Genomic DNA, 14,982 nt, shown 5'->3' with positions numbered 1-14,982 from the left:
GTGACGGGTGCCGCAAGCTTGAAGAAAACACAGACACAGACTGAAGAGAAAAGTGGGACTGGGGGGGCTCAAGACCTCTCGGATCAAGAGCCCTGCTGACTCATCCCACGTGGCTTTTATTGAGTTCTCTGCTAACATTCTCAGGTTACTCCCATAAACAATCAAAGGCCTCACATGACTGGGGCAATTATCTTTGTTTGCCTCCTGGGTCCGAGTTGTGCAGGTGTGGATTTGAGCTCCGGCGTGGAGAGCAAAACAGCCCTGGGGGCAGGAGACCTCTCTCAGATATTAGGGGTCTTGTGCCCCACCCCTGTTGGCCCCTCTGTGACTGTGCCTGTCTTAGGTTGTTCCTCCTCTGAGGAATCTTACCCGTCTCTGGCTAACCAGCCATCCTTCAGGGCCAAACAGGGTCATATGAGGTGTGCAGTGAGAAAGGGGCTGCGCCCCTAGAGACGGCCAACCCTCTGCCTATGCCCCCATAGTCTCCATGCCCCGCACCCTCAGCTCCTCCACTGCTCAAGCAGGACATTCTGAATCCCATCGCTCGGCCCACATACTTTAACATTTTCAAGGTTTCAGAAAGGCTCCTGAATGTCTTCCCACAGTCTTGAAATAAATTAGGGTATCTTAGATCAATATGAGAAATGAAAACATCGATTATGCAATTGACTTAAAGTGTCATATTTATTCACAAAATATTTTCCTGCTATAATTTTTTGTTCTTTGAATTCTCAATTTGATATTTTAAAGAAAGAGTTCTTATTTTTTAAAGAAGTTCCAATGGGTAAAAACTAGATTATTGATCTCACAGTGTGTAAGTATGGATGGTCAGATAGTTGGTGGGACCCATAAAGGCCTAAAGATGGGTGCAAGGCTGGTGGAGTGTGTCCAGTGTATGAAAATCCATTGAGATTATATGACTACTTTTCTCTGTGAGTATTATACTGCCATTGAAGGTTGGAAACATAAAACCCCTAAGGAGCAAGTATATTTCTTGAATGGTTAATATTAAATGGTTATCTTTAAAAATTTGATAATTGTCGTTAAGTGGAATTATTATTTTACAGCCTTTCCTCAATGCTAACGTTTGAAGATTTCCTTTGTATGAAACTTGCTTTGAAGATGTCATTATGAAATAGCAATAGGTGTCATAATAGCTTGACAAAGTGATACAGGAGCTTCTGGGAAGACGAGACCACATCTTTCCAGGGCAGTTTATGAAGTAAAAATTGGCATTTTTGACGGATTAGTAAGAGGGTATCATTCAAGGAATAAGGCTGGTAAGTATACTCCGGGTGAAGGAGGTAGCACCTACATGATACAAGGAGCTAATGTCTCTCCAGCTGAGGTGGTAGGGGACAGTTCTTTTTCTGATCGGTTTCGAGTGGCTGAATAACAAAACTGAAGCTGAGATCTAGGCAGCACAAGTTTTATTCAGTGGCCAAAGAATAGAGGAGCGGGAACTGTTTACAGATCAACCCACAGGACAAGAGGTATTTAATTTTAAAGAGTAAAAACAAAGGAAAGTGAAGTGAGGCTAATGATGGGGAGGCATTATACCCAAGTCTGCTGGGGGGTGGCAGGGCTTTTTGAGTTAGTAGAGTGCCACCCATGGCTGTCATGGCTGCTGGTAGTAAAAGCAGTGTATAATGAGACTCAGGGTCCGTTGGAAGTCAGGTTCCTCACCTTCTTGGTTCAAACCGGTTCTGTCTTTGTTTTGTTTGCAGCTTGCTTGCTTGCTTGCTTTCTATCTCTATATCCTTTGACTTAAAGTTTTATGTTAACTCCTGCTAAAGCTGGGGGTTGGTGGTTTTTGAGCAAAGACCTGACGCAGCTCTGGCAACACTAAGAAGCATTCCTGACCCCATACTTTCATAATACACACTTTGTATAAATCGCCATCTGCACTTTTCACAGTATGCCGTAATTTTGTTTGCTTGATTGTCATGCTGGGAGACTGGCGCCTTCAAGGGCAATGACTGGTCTTCTCTTCCCCAGTGCTTGGTATATAGTAGGTAATCAATAAATGCTCATTGAGTGAAGGAAGTTGTGTGAGACCATGTTTGGGGAAAACATCTAACCTTTTGGTGGGGGTCCAGAATAGAGCATAGTGTGAGCACTGGTAAGAGATGAAGCTGGGTGTGCATGAGTTTGGAGCTAGACTTTATGCCATGGGCTTTTTATGCCACGCTAAAGAGTTTGGATTTACCCTGTTTGGAGTTGTAGTGCCTTTGAGGATTTCTGAGAGGGGGTGGGTAACATTATCTGATTTATAATTTAGAAAGGAACAGTTGTAAGCAGTGTAGAAGATAGACTGGAGGAGGGGAGAGGCCAACATTGGTCAGGAAGCTGTTTTAAGATTTGAAGGCCAAGTGGGGTGTAGGATGTATATACACTGGGGGTATGTAAAGTGATCCAGGTTTTGGGAGAAAATATTAGAACTTCTGTTTATTGTTTAAAAAATAAGCCTTACCAACATCTATTATACATGTTGAAAAATCATCATTTTATATGTCAATGGTGACTTCCTAGTCTGAATGTCACAGTGTCACATGTCACATCCCATATGGTAGGGAGGGCTTCCTGAAAGGAGAATGGCAATTCCATGACTCAGAGGGATGACAGGTCTTTTTTGCCCTTTCCTTTTAGCGTTTTGCTAAACATTGTAGTTTGTATGTGCTTGGTTTAGTGGACTTATAGGATATATTGTTTATCTTTAAACTCTCATAAAATGATACACGATATCAAATTTAAATACTCTCTTAAAGAAAGCACAGTTTGAAGATAAGCCTAATAATATGACACATGAACAGTAAGTAAACAGTACAGCTTATATTTCTAGTGACTCTGAGTCATGTTATGAAGTAAAAACAGACTGTCTAACCAGATAGGACAAGAAGATGACCCCCCCATCCCCCCAAAAATCAGAATTACCACAAAGATTCTTTCAAGTCTTAATTTACATCTACTCTTAAGTATGAATTTTTTTTTTAAATAAATTTATTTATTGGCTGCGTTGGGTCTTCATTGCTGCACACAGGCTTTCCCTAGTTGCGGCGAGTGGGGGCTACTCTTCATTGTGGTGGCTTCTCTTGTTGTGGAACACGGGCTCCAGGCACACAGGCATCAGTAGCTGTGGCACATGGACTCAATAGTTGTGGCTCACAGGCTCTAGAGCTCAGGCTCAATAGTTGTGGTGCAGGGGCCCAGATGCTCCGCAGCACGTGGGATCTTCCTGGGGCAGGGATCGAACCCGAGTTCCCTGCATTGGCAGGCGGATTCTTAACCACTGCGCCACCTAGGAAGTCCCCAAGTATGGATTTTGACTTGTTTTATCATGCCTTGAGATAGTATTAATTAATATTATGAGGCCAATATTTAAAACTGATTTTCATGTTATCTCTGTATCATCTTATTAAAAGTTCTATTTTTGTGTATTTTGTAATATATTAGCACAATAATACATAGTAAAGAATTTATCAGTGTACATTCCTGAGGTGCAGAGTCAAAAGTTTTAATGGGTTGTATGATGAAAAAAATTTGAGGTGACCGGTTTAGAGAAAGATGCTGAAAAACTGAGGCAAAGAGGTCATGTAAGGATCTGTCTAGATTCTGATAGGTATTATAGACTGTGTGGTTTCTTTGGCATATGTTATGTGACGTAATGATAACGGTTATCCTGTGAAGTAGATATTGCTATTTGATAGATGACAAAACTGAGGCTCAGAGAAGTCCAGTACCTTGCCCAAGATTGCAATGACCATATCACTCTTACTTTATTAAAACCCGTGCTCTTTCTATATATTGTTTCTATTGAATTATTGGGCATTTGAAAATGCTATTAGTTGAGATACAGAGTGTGAGTAACTCATTTTCTCCAGTAGCTTACTAGTGAGTTTTTAATGAAGTTGTATGTAACACATACTCATGTATGTGTTATTTGTTTCTGTGTCTGGGGGTCCATAACTTACTCATCATGTTCAAAGTTAATATTGATTCTTCAAGTCTGTGTTTGGTAGTAGAATATTCACTTAGGAAAAAATATTTTACCCTTGGGAAATTATCATATTTTGAATCAGGATCATGTGGGAAAAATTGTAACTATTCAAGCAATTAAAACTGATATAAATAAAATTTACTGGTGGTTTTGTTTTGTTTTCATTTTTGTTTTTGCCCTTTTCAGTTAAAGATTTTCATGGCCACTTATGGTATGACTCCTATATCTCCAGGCTTGTAACAAAAGCTTTCAAAAGGTTTCTTCAGTCTTAGAAGCTAACAAGATGAAGAAAAATGCCAGAATGCTTGAGGCTTTTTACCTGATGAGTTTAATAGTAATAATTCCATTTATTCATCTGTTTCTCTGGTTCTTTTGATGTCTTTTTGCCAGGTTATTTATCTGCTGTAAATTTATACAACTGGCAGAGTGGAATTTGAATTCACATATTTGCACAGAGCACAGAGAGACGCTAATAAAGGAAACAGACACCTTTCTGGAGCAATTTCAAGAATGTTGTGCATTTTTAGAATGGAAGTATTTGCTTCTCTTGTTTCCATTTTTGGCCCTTTGACCTGTGACTATTATCCTTCCCTTCAGGCTTTTAAAAGGTTTTCACTGTGACTTTTTTAGTTGTGGATTTGGTTTGGTTTCTGCATTGCATCAAATGGTTAATAACAAGGAAACACTACATATCTGTCACAGGAAAGTTGCTAGTTACTTTTCCATTTCCAATGTGGCAGCTTTAAAAGCCTTCACAGCTTGCTCATGGTTGGCCTTTTCTGGTGAGTGTCAAATATGGTGTGCATGCAAAACTTTTTTTTAAAAATAAATTTATTATTTATTAAATATATAAATAATATTGTTTGTTTTTGGCTGCATTGGGTCTTCATTGCTGTGCGTGGACTTTTTCTAGCTGTGGCGAGTTGGGGTGACTCTTCATTGTGGTGCCCAGGCTTCTCATTGCGGTGGCTTCTCTTGTTGCAGAGCATGGGCTCTAGAGCGCAGGCTCAGTAGTTATGGCACACGGGCTTAGTTGCTCCTTGGCATGTGGGATCTTCCTGGACCAGGTATCAAACCCGTGTCCCCTACATTGGCAGGCCGATTCCTAACCACTGCACCACCAGGGAAGTCCCAAAACTTTTAAGTGCTCAGTAATTAATTGCTATTATTACATTGTTTTCTCCTGTATTTTAAATGAAACTTAATTCCAAATATTTCTAAAAAATAGACAAAAGACTGTAGGCACTTTATAAGTGCAAAAATGCTTGGGACTCTACAACCCCTACCCCCATCCCCATGTTTTTAAGAAAGTTGAACCAGGATGATGGTAAGGGAGAGAATGCAGTCAGCACTTGCCTGGCACAGTGCTTTGCTGTTTAGTAAAAATAGAATGTATTAATCCCTGTTTTACAGTGGCGGAAACTAGGCTTCAGAGAATATAAATAACAGGCTTTTTAAGGTTGTACCCCTGAGTAACTGACAAAGAGGGGATTGATCTCTGACCCTGGTACCATTGCTCTACTTTTTCTTGAAAAGGATAACCTATATACAATATAAAAAAGCCTTAGCTTGGTGTCTGTCACATATTAGATTCTTTTTTTTTAATGTAGTTGGCTTTTTAATTGAAATATAGTTGATGTAGATTCTTAATAAGAGCAGATTCCCTTCTCTCTTTTTCTGAACTTTTTTGCCTCTCAATGAAGCAATTAATTTAAAAAGATGCAAAGCAGGTAGCTGCTATGTTTCCTTTCTGAGAGAAGGGGCAACTTGAGAAAACGAAATGCCCTACATAACCCTATGCTGCTTTATCCCTTTTTGGCTAACCACGAGGGGACCGCTCACAGAGAGCTTTTCTATTTTGAATGTAAGTGCTCGGAGCCAACTAGAGCTGTAGAAACCACAGCCGATTCGACACCTTAGTAACAAGGGTTCTGTTAAAAGTTTGAAGAATTTTTTTCTTCTTAAGTAAGTAAGCATTTCTAGATCTTAGCTTGAATAGGCAAGGAGGCTCCTGATAGAAAGCAAGCAGTAAGGGGAACAAGTGTTGTGTATTAAATGCAGAGATGTATTAAGCAGTAGCAAGTCTCATCAGGGCCCTTGAGCCTCTGTGAATGGTTGGTGGGGTGCCATCCACATGTGCTAAGTTGTGACTGCTCTATCATGCCCCCCGAGTTGTGTAACACAGTGGCCTTGAGTCTAATAGATGGATAAATTCTAAGAAGAGTTCGTTTTCTACTTATACGGGTCTTTAAGTCTCTTTAAGATCCCATTTATATGTTAAATTTTACCATTAAAAAAATGTTTGCAAATTCTCTGGTAATAAAGTTTCTCTCAATGAAGACAAGCTTTGGAAGATGGAGACATCTGAAGGCTAGACTCCAGCCAGGAGAGGGTAACTCCCAGGCTTCTGGCTTCTGGCTCCTGCCTGGTGACTGAGGAAAGAATTTGTTGGCTCAGGAAATGGCCCAAACCTTTGTTTCTCTTGAACACAGGGAGTCAACATTTGCTAAAGTCATGTGAATCGTGCTGCCACTAGGTGGCAAGACAGGCAAAAATTCTAGGCAGATTTATAAGATTTGGAAGCCTGGTCAGCCATACTGCAGGGGTGGGAGGTAGGGTGTGGCCAGTCAGGGTACCACAGGGAAAGAACTTGTGGCCTAGTTTATTTCTCTACTACTAATTTTAATTCTAGGCCTGGTAATGAAGTTTTTTGATGTAATTTGGAGTTTAGAATGTGTCATCTTAAAAGCAGAAATCATAAAATCTCAACTTTTAGAAACTTTGCAGAGCTCTACCATCAGGTTGGTAAGGCACTGTTATCCCTATTTTATAGATGCACAAATAGATGTCCATAGAAGTTGGTTTTTACAGTATCTCACAGCAAGTCACTGGCTGGTCTTGTTCTTTGAATTAAGCTGTTCTTTTAAGTGTAGTCTATTTATGGGAAAAAACAAAGACTAGAAGTTGTTCTGGATTCTACCTTCTGGTTTTCCATAGTCCTGAATGTAGGCCCCCCTATACAACCCAAACCAGGCTGGTCAACAGGTGGTAATGACCAAACTCGCCAGTCCTATGACTTTCAGAAAATGACCGTCATTAGATCGTCAGTTAAAATGCAGAACTATAAAGTCATAGCAGCTACCACATTGTGATACGGATGCAGAAAGCTCAGCTTCTCTCTACAACACTGCGGAATCAAATCTTGGAGACAGAGTTCTGGGTGAAGTAGAAAAGGACAGCTTTATTACCTTGCCAGGCAAAGGGGGAACACAGTGGCTAGCTCCTCAAGAACTGTGCCTCCCCTCCCCCTCTCTGGGGAATAGAGAGAGGTCTTAGAGTCACGGCTCATGGTCAGGGGTAGGTGGTAAGGATCAAGGCAATAACAGTTCTGCATTCTTCTGATGGGTTGGTGGTGAGGTAAGTAGGAGTCAGCATCATCAGCCTTCAAGTCCAACGGGTCTGGGGTCTGCATGCTTGTGGGCAGCATACCACTGTTAATCATTAACTTCTCGCGCCTGGAGGGGGTTTCAACTTCTGCAAAATAGCTCAAGGATATTGTTGTGTGTATTGCTGATGGGGAAACAGGACCTTGCCCCAAGGCTGCTCTTGACTTTCTCCCTTGTCTTGCACATCCCCTCCCTTCACTAATTAACAGCTGCTTGAATCTGCCACTGGAACTCAGGGAAGGTCATGGAGGCCAAATGAAGGCTGTTCCCTGTAATCAGAGAAGTAGGGGACACAGAACGGCTTTGTGCCCAGGAGCCCACAGGGCCCTGCTCGGTATCAATACTTGCAGAATTGTGAGGATTAAAGGAGGAAGCCTGTCAGTGTGCCTGGCGTATAACCTAGCATAATATCTGAAATTAATGAAATGTTTTTCCCTCTAACTGCCCCCTCCTCATGTTTGTCTCTTGTTTTGAAGATATATTAATTATCTGGGCATATTAATGATTAGTTGAAACCAATATGCTGAAGTGGAAGGGAAAACTTTCTTCTCAAGAGTCCAGCCTTTTAGATTGTCATCCTTTTCTTTGTCACAGCAGTGGACTTTGAAAAAACATAGTGTTACTGTGGAAACTGAATATTTAATGCTCTCCTACTTATTTTCAGAAGGAGAACAGTCCATAACTATGCTTCTGAATAGTGGCTTTCAAACTTTTTAACCACAACCCAGTACAACACTCTGTGCATGCATGTGTATTTGTGTCTGAAATAAGACTTAATCCTTTCGGTGTGTTTATATATGCTACTATTTTCTATCAAACCCACTAAGGAGATGTTACCCCAGTTTGAGAAATCTTCTGCCTTAGAGAAAGATAAGAAAACATTCGTTTTGGGCTTGTTTTTCTGTCTTAACTAAAGACCTTTCAGGTTGGCAAATCCAGGGTCAAATTCAAAATGAGAAGGTTATACCTCTTAGAACATGTAAATCTGGATCCTAGACCTTGGTGCTTCCAGTGGTACTTGAGGGATATTGACGTTTCCATCAGCTCACCTCACACGTAGTTGTGCCAGAGCTATGATTAAAAGCAGTGAGAACAGAAAGTGCAACGCAGGTGCTGTGAATCACAGCTAACATTTTTGCTAAAACTTTTATTCACCCTGTATTTCTTTCGTGGGTTGATTTTAACCTTATTTCTTACAGTTCTTGGATCAGTGGGCTTGTGTTAACTCACATCACCTAACAAATCCACTTGAGACAGCTTCGGAAATTCAGGTGTGAGTTGTTTTCGGTTTGTTTTTTAATTTTTTCATAGACGTATAGTTGATTTACAGTGTTGTGTTTATTTCTGTCATACAGCAGAGTGACTCAGTTATACACATACATATATTGTTTTTTATATTCTTTTCCATTATGGTTTATAAACACAAGATATTGAATATAGTTCCCTGTGCTGTAAGATGTGAACTGTTGAATGAAACAGATTGCTGCCTCAGCTGCTGATGGAATAGGGGAACAGAGTTGAGTGGTGCCTTCTTTTTTGTTTTTTAATTAACTAATTAATTAATTAATTGGCTGTGTTGGGTCTTCGTTGCCTCACACGGGCTTTCTCTAGTTGCTGTGAGCAGGGGCTATTCTTCATTACGGTACGCAAGCTTCTCATTGAAGTGGCTTCTCGTTGCGGAGCACGGGCTCTATGCACACGGGCTTCAGTAATTGTGGTGCATGGGCTCAATACTTTTGGCTCACAGGCTCTAGAGCACAGGCTCAGTAGTTGTGGCGCATGGGCTTAGTTGCTCCTCGGCATGTGGGATCGTCCCGGCACAGGGATGGAACCTATGTCCTCTGCATTGGCAGGTGGATTCTTAACCACTGCGCCACTTCTTGTTCATAACTTGGGGTATGTGATCTCCTTTGCTCCCCATAACCCTGTGAGAGAAGAGACAAAATCATCTTCTTTATTCAAAACCACCACCACTACTGAAAAACAAGCACGCAAATAAAATCCAAGGATTCAAGAGGTTAGCTAGCTTGTTCAAAGTCACAGAGCTATAGGAGAGAGTAAAGCTTCAACCACACCTGCCTTATTACTAAAAATCTTGATACCAAACCTTTCATAATTAAACACTTTAATGTCAGCAGTACCTTTGTTGTGTATTAAATACTAATTAAAATACTAATTCTTGGGGAGACAAATTAGTTTAAAGAGTATAGCACAGGAAAGAATCATTCAGCTATCATTGTTTAAAGGTAAATAACCATTCTTCTCAACTTTGTACTTGAGATAGTTAAGATGCTTTTCGTTTGGAGGGACGCTGGTGCAGTCCCCACAAATACATTTTTCCCTCTGTGCAGCGAGCCCGGAAGACTGCAGTGAATGCCTGTGTTTTATGAATGCCCGTGTTTTATGGTTTGTCGTCTCTCCTGGTTTTGTTCTGAGAACCTGTGAAGTATGGGGGCATGTGGTGGTGATATTGTTGGCAACACTAAGATCTGAAAAGATTGTGTGACAATTTAAATAAGAACTCCGGCCCTCTGTCCGCCTGCCCACATCTTTGCGGAGGTGTTAGTCCACATGGGCAGAGTAATTGAGCGTTTTGGGTAAAGGCCCAAGAGGACCTCACAGTGTATTTGTCACTTGGGTGCAGAATGTAGCCATGTTAAGAGTACTTTGTTAGTGTTCAGTAAAGTAATCCCACGAGGGGAAGGTTACGCAAAGTTCTGCACTTACCAGCTATTTCACATGGCCAATGACGGGTAGAAATATTCTTTAAGTTGTGATTTTCCTTTCTGCCCCAAGTTTCTTTTACAGTTTTTAGTAAGCACTTAAAATTCTGCGTGGGACCCAGTGAAACATACTATGTAAATAAACAATGTATTAGCCATGGTTTTTATGTGTGTTTGGTCTCATTCAGCTGAAATTCATGATTTTACAAAAGATTAAAGAAAAAGGACAATTTTGAAGAGAGCATTAATATTATATATGCATTGAAAAGCTGATTAAATAATAGAAGAATGGATAAAGTGTATTGAGAGTTTCCTGTGTGCTAGGCATTGTTCAAAGTATTTTACCCATTTTATCTCATGAAATCTTCTCAAAACCCCTGTGAAGGTATTACCATTATTATTTCAGTTCTTATAGGTGAGGATATCAAACCACCAATAGTTTAGCTTAATATGAGGGCCATAGTTTGATAAGTGGTGGAGCAAGTATAATCTGACTTGAGATTCGGTGCTTTTAATAACTGTTGTATTGCCATCGTATGTAATAAACATTAAAATGAGTTAATAGAAAATGGGTCCTGATGTAGTTTTACCATGAATTTACAATCTGAACTTGTACAAGTCATTTCATCTCTTTTTACCTGTTTCCTCATCTCTAAATTGTGTGATAATATCTGTTCTGCCTACAACTCTACTTTGTGGAGGGAAGTGGGAGGTGTAGTGGCCATGGGGAAGGATACACTGGAATGAGAGGCAAAGACAAGGAGATAAAGACAATAGAAAGTGGAAGAAAGTATATTTTTTAAATGTTTATGTGCAAAAATACTTCAAAATGTTGATTTGTTGAAGGACAAGTAAGTGCAAATATGTGAATTGTTAGGGTAGGCTGTAGGCACTACCTTCACAGGAAGGTGAGTGGGAGGGGCCAGAAGTAGAGCTCAAGAAGTAGAAGTCACTCGTCAGAGAGCAGAGGAGGGATGTAAAGGGTTCCCCTGTGGTGCTGCTGCATGCAGGGGGCGGATGGACTAGACGGCCTCAAGAGGATGGGGGAGGTTAGGATGAAGCATGACCACAAGGTGGTACGGTTGTCTAGTTAAGCAAATGACCCATGGTAAATATTGGTGAAGGTGTGATTACTGGATAGAGACGTTCCATAACTATTTAGGTAGGTATTTGATAATATTGAGTTATTTTGAGGCAGGCATGAATAAGTCAGTCATTTATAACGGAGAATAATATGTGTTATGCCCTGAATCAGAGGTCATTGTACTTCCTACACTGTCACCTTTACCTTTTTTCTTTTACTCTCATTTCCACAGTGACCTCAGCAGATCATCACTGAGACTTATCTAGCTAATTATGTGATTTTTATATTATATTTGTGTTTTTAAGCTTTGAGCAGAGTATGAACTGCTTTCAGGACTCATTTCTCTTCTTGGGACTCTAATAGGTAAGGAATAATAAGGTGTATATCCATTCCAGGCATATTGTGCATCTCTAAACAGTATGGTTTGCTGGAGAGCACCGTGGTAGGGAGAAAGGTCAGGCATCCTCTAGTCAGGAGAGGCCACTTGTCCCTCATTGAGGTGGCTCTTCCTGTGTAACTGTTAAACTGCGGGACCCCTGTATTAGTCAGCAGTCTCTAGAGAAACAGAACCAGTAAGTTGTGTGTGTACACATACATGTTATAAGGAATAGGCTCGAGTGTTTATGGAGGCTGGCAAGTCCAAGTCTGCAGTGTCAATTGGCAGGCTTGAGACCCAGAAGAGCTGGTGGTGCAGACGGAGTCCATAGGCAGTCTGCTGACAAATTCTCTTTTGCTCAGGGAGGGCAGTCTTTTTGTCCTGTTCAGGCTGTCAGCTGACTGGATGAGGTCCACCCACATTATGGAAGGTAGTCTGCTTACTCAGGGTTCACTGGCTTAAATGTCTTATCCAAAACACCCTCCAAGTTTATGCATAGAATCAACAATAACTACCCCCCGCCAGATATGCTAAAGCAAGGCCTCCTTAGAGGAGATTGGGAGCCCTCAGCACCCCTTGGGAGCCAGATGTTGAATCTGTCCCATTCTCAGAACTTCTCTCAAATGCAAACAATTTAAAAAAAATTATTTATTTATTTATTTATTGGCTGTGTTGGGTCTTCGTTGCTGCACACGGGCTTTCTGTAGTTGTGATGAACGGGGGCTACTCTTAATTGTGGTGTGTGCCTTCTCATTGTGGTGGCTTCTCTTGTTGCAGAGCACAGGCTCTAGGCACACGGGCTTCAGTAGTTGCAGCACACAGGCTCAGTAGTAGTGGCACACAGGTTTAGTTGCTCCGTGGCATGTGGTATCTTCCTGGACAGGGGCTCAAACCCGTGTCCCCTGCATTGGCAGGTGGATTCTTAACCACTGCACCACCTAGGAAGTCCCCAAACAGTGTTTACTAAACACATTAGGTAGAAATCTTATAACCTGTTTGAATCAAATTAATGGATAAGAAAACACTTAAAAAATTGTGAAGCAGTTTACAAATGCAGGGAATTTAGGGAGGTGATGAGTGAAGAGGGTGTGGGTCAGGTCCAGCATAACTGGGTGGATTGCCACCTGTCGTGAGGATTATAAATTGGCAAGAGAACAATAAACCTTTCTTTTTGTGGCTAGACTGCACATAATCATACCCAGTGCAGTGAGACCTTCTTAGAATCTTCTCTTAGGTCTACAGGAATATCCCATCTTCATTCAATGGGAGAGCGGCTTGGGTGGGATCTGGGAATTCTTGTCCTGCTACCCAGCCATTGAATTCTCACCTGCTGTCAGTGCTGCTGGCTCTCAGAGGACTCCTTGTGCAGCTGTGCGACCCAAAGGTTGAACAATTGAATAGATGAAAAATTTAATTTGTTTACATAGCAGCTATCTTTTGAGCCATATTATCTCATATAAACCTTGTGAGAAAGTAATAAAATGGACAGGGTGATTCTGTTGCTGTTCATACTGACAGAGAACCACAATTTTAATTTCTCTAGTCAGTATAGGACAGCATTTTGCACATGCTAATAAATATTTGGTCTGAAAGAAATCTTATTCTGTTTCTGTATTCATTCTTTTTTCTCTTACCTCTGGTTTTTCCACAGTTCACATCTGAGTCCCCACTATATGAGGAGTGCTGTATTACTTTTTAGGAGAAATTAAGTAAATAGAATTAGATCTGCTCCTTCAGGAATTTTAAAATGAAACTAATTTATCTTAATATCACAGTGGAAATAAAGTACTTAATACTAAATGCTATATATACCTTAATACTTTTTAAAGTGCAGTACTTTTTTTATAATTTAAATCATTTTATTTTAGAGAATAAGCCTTTCTTTAGTTTAACGTGCAGCAATGGTGGTGTTTTTATTTTCCAGTCAACTCTTACAACAAAATGTTCATTAATTAAAAATAGCTGCCCGGTACAGGAAACAGTGTCAGAAGCTGCTATATGAACTGTTCTAAAAACAGACCTGAGCTGCTTGTGTGCTAAAGAAGAATGAGCACTGAAAACTTGTGAACAAATTCAGGTAAAAGTATGCTTTATTTTAAGAAGGATCTATGTGCCTTTACATTAATGTTTTTCTGATCGTCATTTGTGCTTACTGTTACAAAAAACCCCAACAATTGTTATAGCAGTATCTTATGTAGAAAGTGAAATTCCCACTCAGATTGTGGTGTCATTTAGTCTGGTAGTTTCTACCAGATTCTTTTCTTTTTTAATTAATTATTTAATTAATTTTTATTTATTGGCTGCATTGGGTCTTCGTTGCCTCGAGGGGACTTTCTGTAGTTGCAGAGAGCAGGAGCTACTCTTCGTTGTGGTGCACGGGTTTCTCATTGTGGTGGCTTCTCTTGCTGTGGAGCATGGGCTCTAGGTGCATGGGCTTCAGTAGCTGTTGCACATGGGCTCAGTAGTTGTGGCTCATGGGCTCTAGAGTGCAGGCTCAGTAGTTGTGGTGCACGGCCTTAGTTGCTTTGTGGTGTATGGGGTCTTCCCAGACCGGGCTCGAACCCATGTCCCCTGCATTGGCAGGCAGATTCTTAACCACTGCGCCACCAGGGAAGCCCCCAGATTCTTTTCTGTGCATTATACAACAGTATATACTTATTTTAAAAGTGAAATTAAATTTTTTTTAACTTGGTTTTTCACTTATATTAGAAATTTTCCACATCAAATCTTTTAAAATTCTCTTCCTTTATTTTATTTATTATCTCTTTTAAAGCAGCATAGTATTTCACTTTATAGCTGTACTACAATTTGTTTAAACTAGTTCCCTATTAATAGGCTTATAAGTTGATACTCTTTTAATTTTTTTTTTCCTTGACAGTTATTGTTTTGGGGGCAGATGCATTTGTAATTGAACAAATTTACCAAATGTAATTTGTGAATAGTATAACATGTTGAGAATTTACTTTGTGTGCCTAGAACTCTTCTAAGCACTGTTCTATGAAATTAAAAGAATAATTCTACCATCTTCTGAGGGATATACTATTATTGTCCCTATTCTCAAGATGCAGAAAGCCTCCAGGCTCCCTGTATGCCATCATGGTCATCCATAGGATGGACTGAAAGAGGGGTGATGGCTCAGACACATAGGGATCTTTAAATCCAAAGGAGCTAAGCATTTGCACAAGAGAAAACAGAGCTTATAAATTCTCATCAGAGTTACTGATGTTAAAATTCTTTGCTGGTTGCCGTAACAACAGGCTTTGGAAGACCTGCCGTGTTGTTCACTCTCGTCATTGTGCCTTGTCCCTGGCTGTTACCGCAGATTGTTTGGTGTCTGTGTATCCCCTGCTAATTTC

The 14,982-nt window shown here is 40.5% G+C and overlaps 1 protein-coding gene across 3 annotated transcripts in view; it reads left to right on the top strand.

The window, feature by feature from the left end:
- FGD4 (FYVE, RhoGEF and PH domain containing 4) overlaps positions 1–14,982 on the top strand; it is a 188,417-nt gene that overhangs the window by 39,169 nt on the left and 134,266 nt on the right. Inside the window, exon 1 of one of the 3 annotated variants that reach the window (XM_057701933.1) lies at positions 13,621–13,703. The exons of the other annotated variants lie outside the window; for them this stretch is intronic. The gene's annotated coding sequence lies outside the window, so the exon portion shown is untranslated. Of the gene's footprint in view, positions 1–13,620; positions 13,704–14,982 lie in introns of those variants that run through there. 3 annotated transcript variants of the gene reach the window in all.

The sequence above is a fragment of the Hippopotamus amphibius genome, chromosome 12 (assembly GCF_030028045.1).
Source record: "Hippopotamus amphibius kiboko isolate mHipAmp2 chromosome 12, mHipAmp2.hap2, whole genome shotgun sequence".
NCBI lineage: Eukaryota > Metazoa > Chordata > Mammalia > Artiodactyla > Hippopotamidae > Hippopotamus > Hippopotamus amphibius.
Note: the sequence above shows the minus strand (reverse complement) of the source record. Positions and strands in the feature narration are given on the sequence as shown.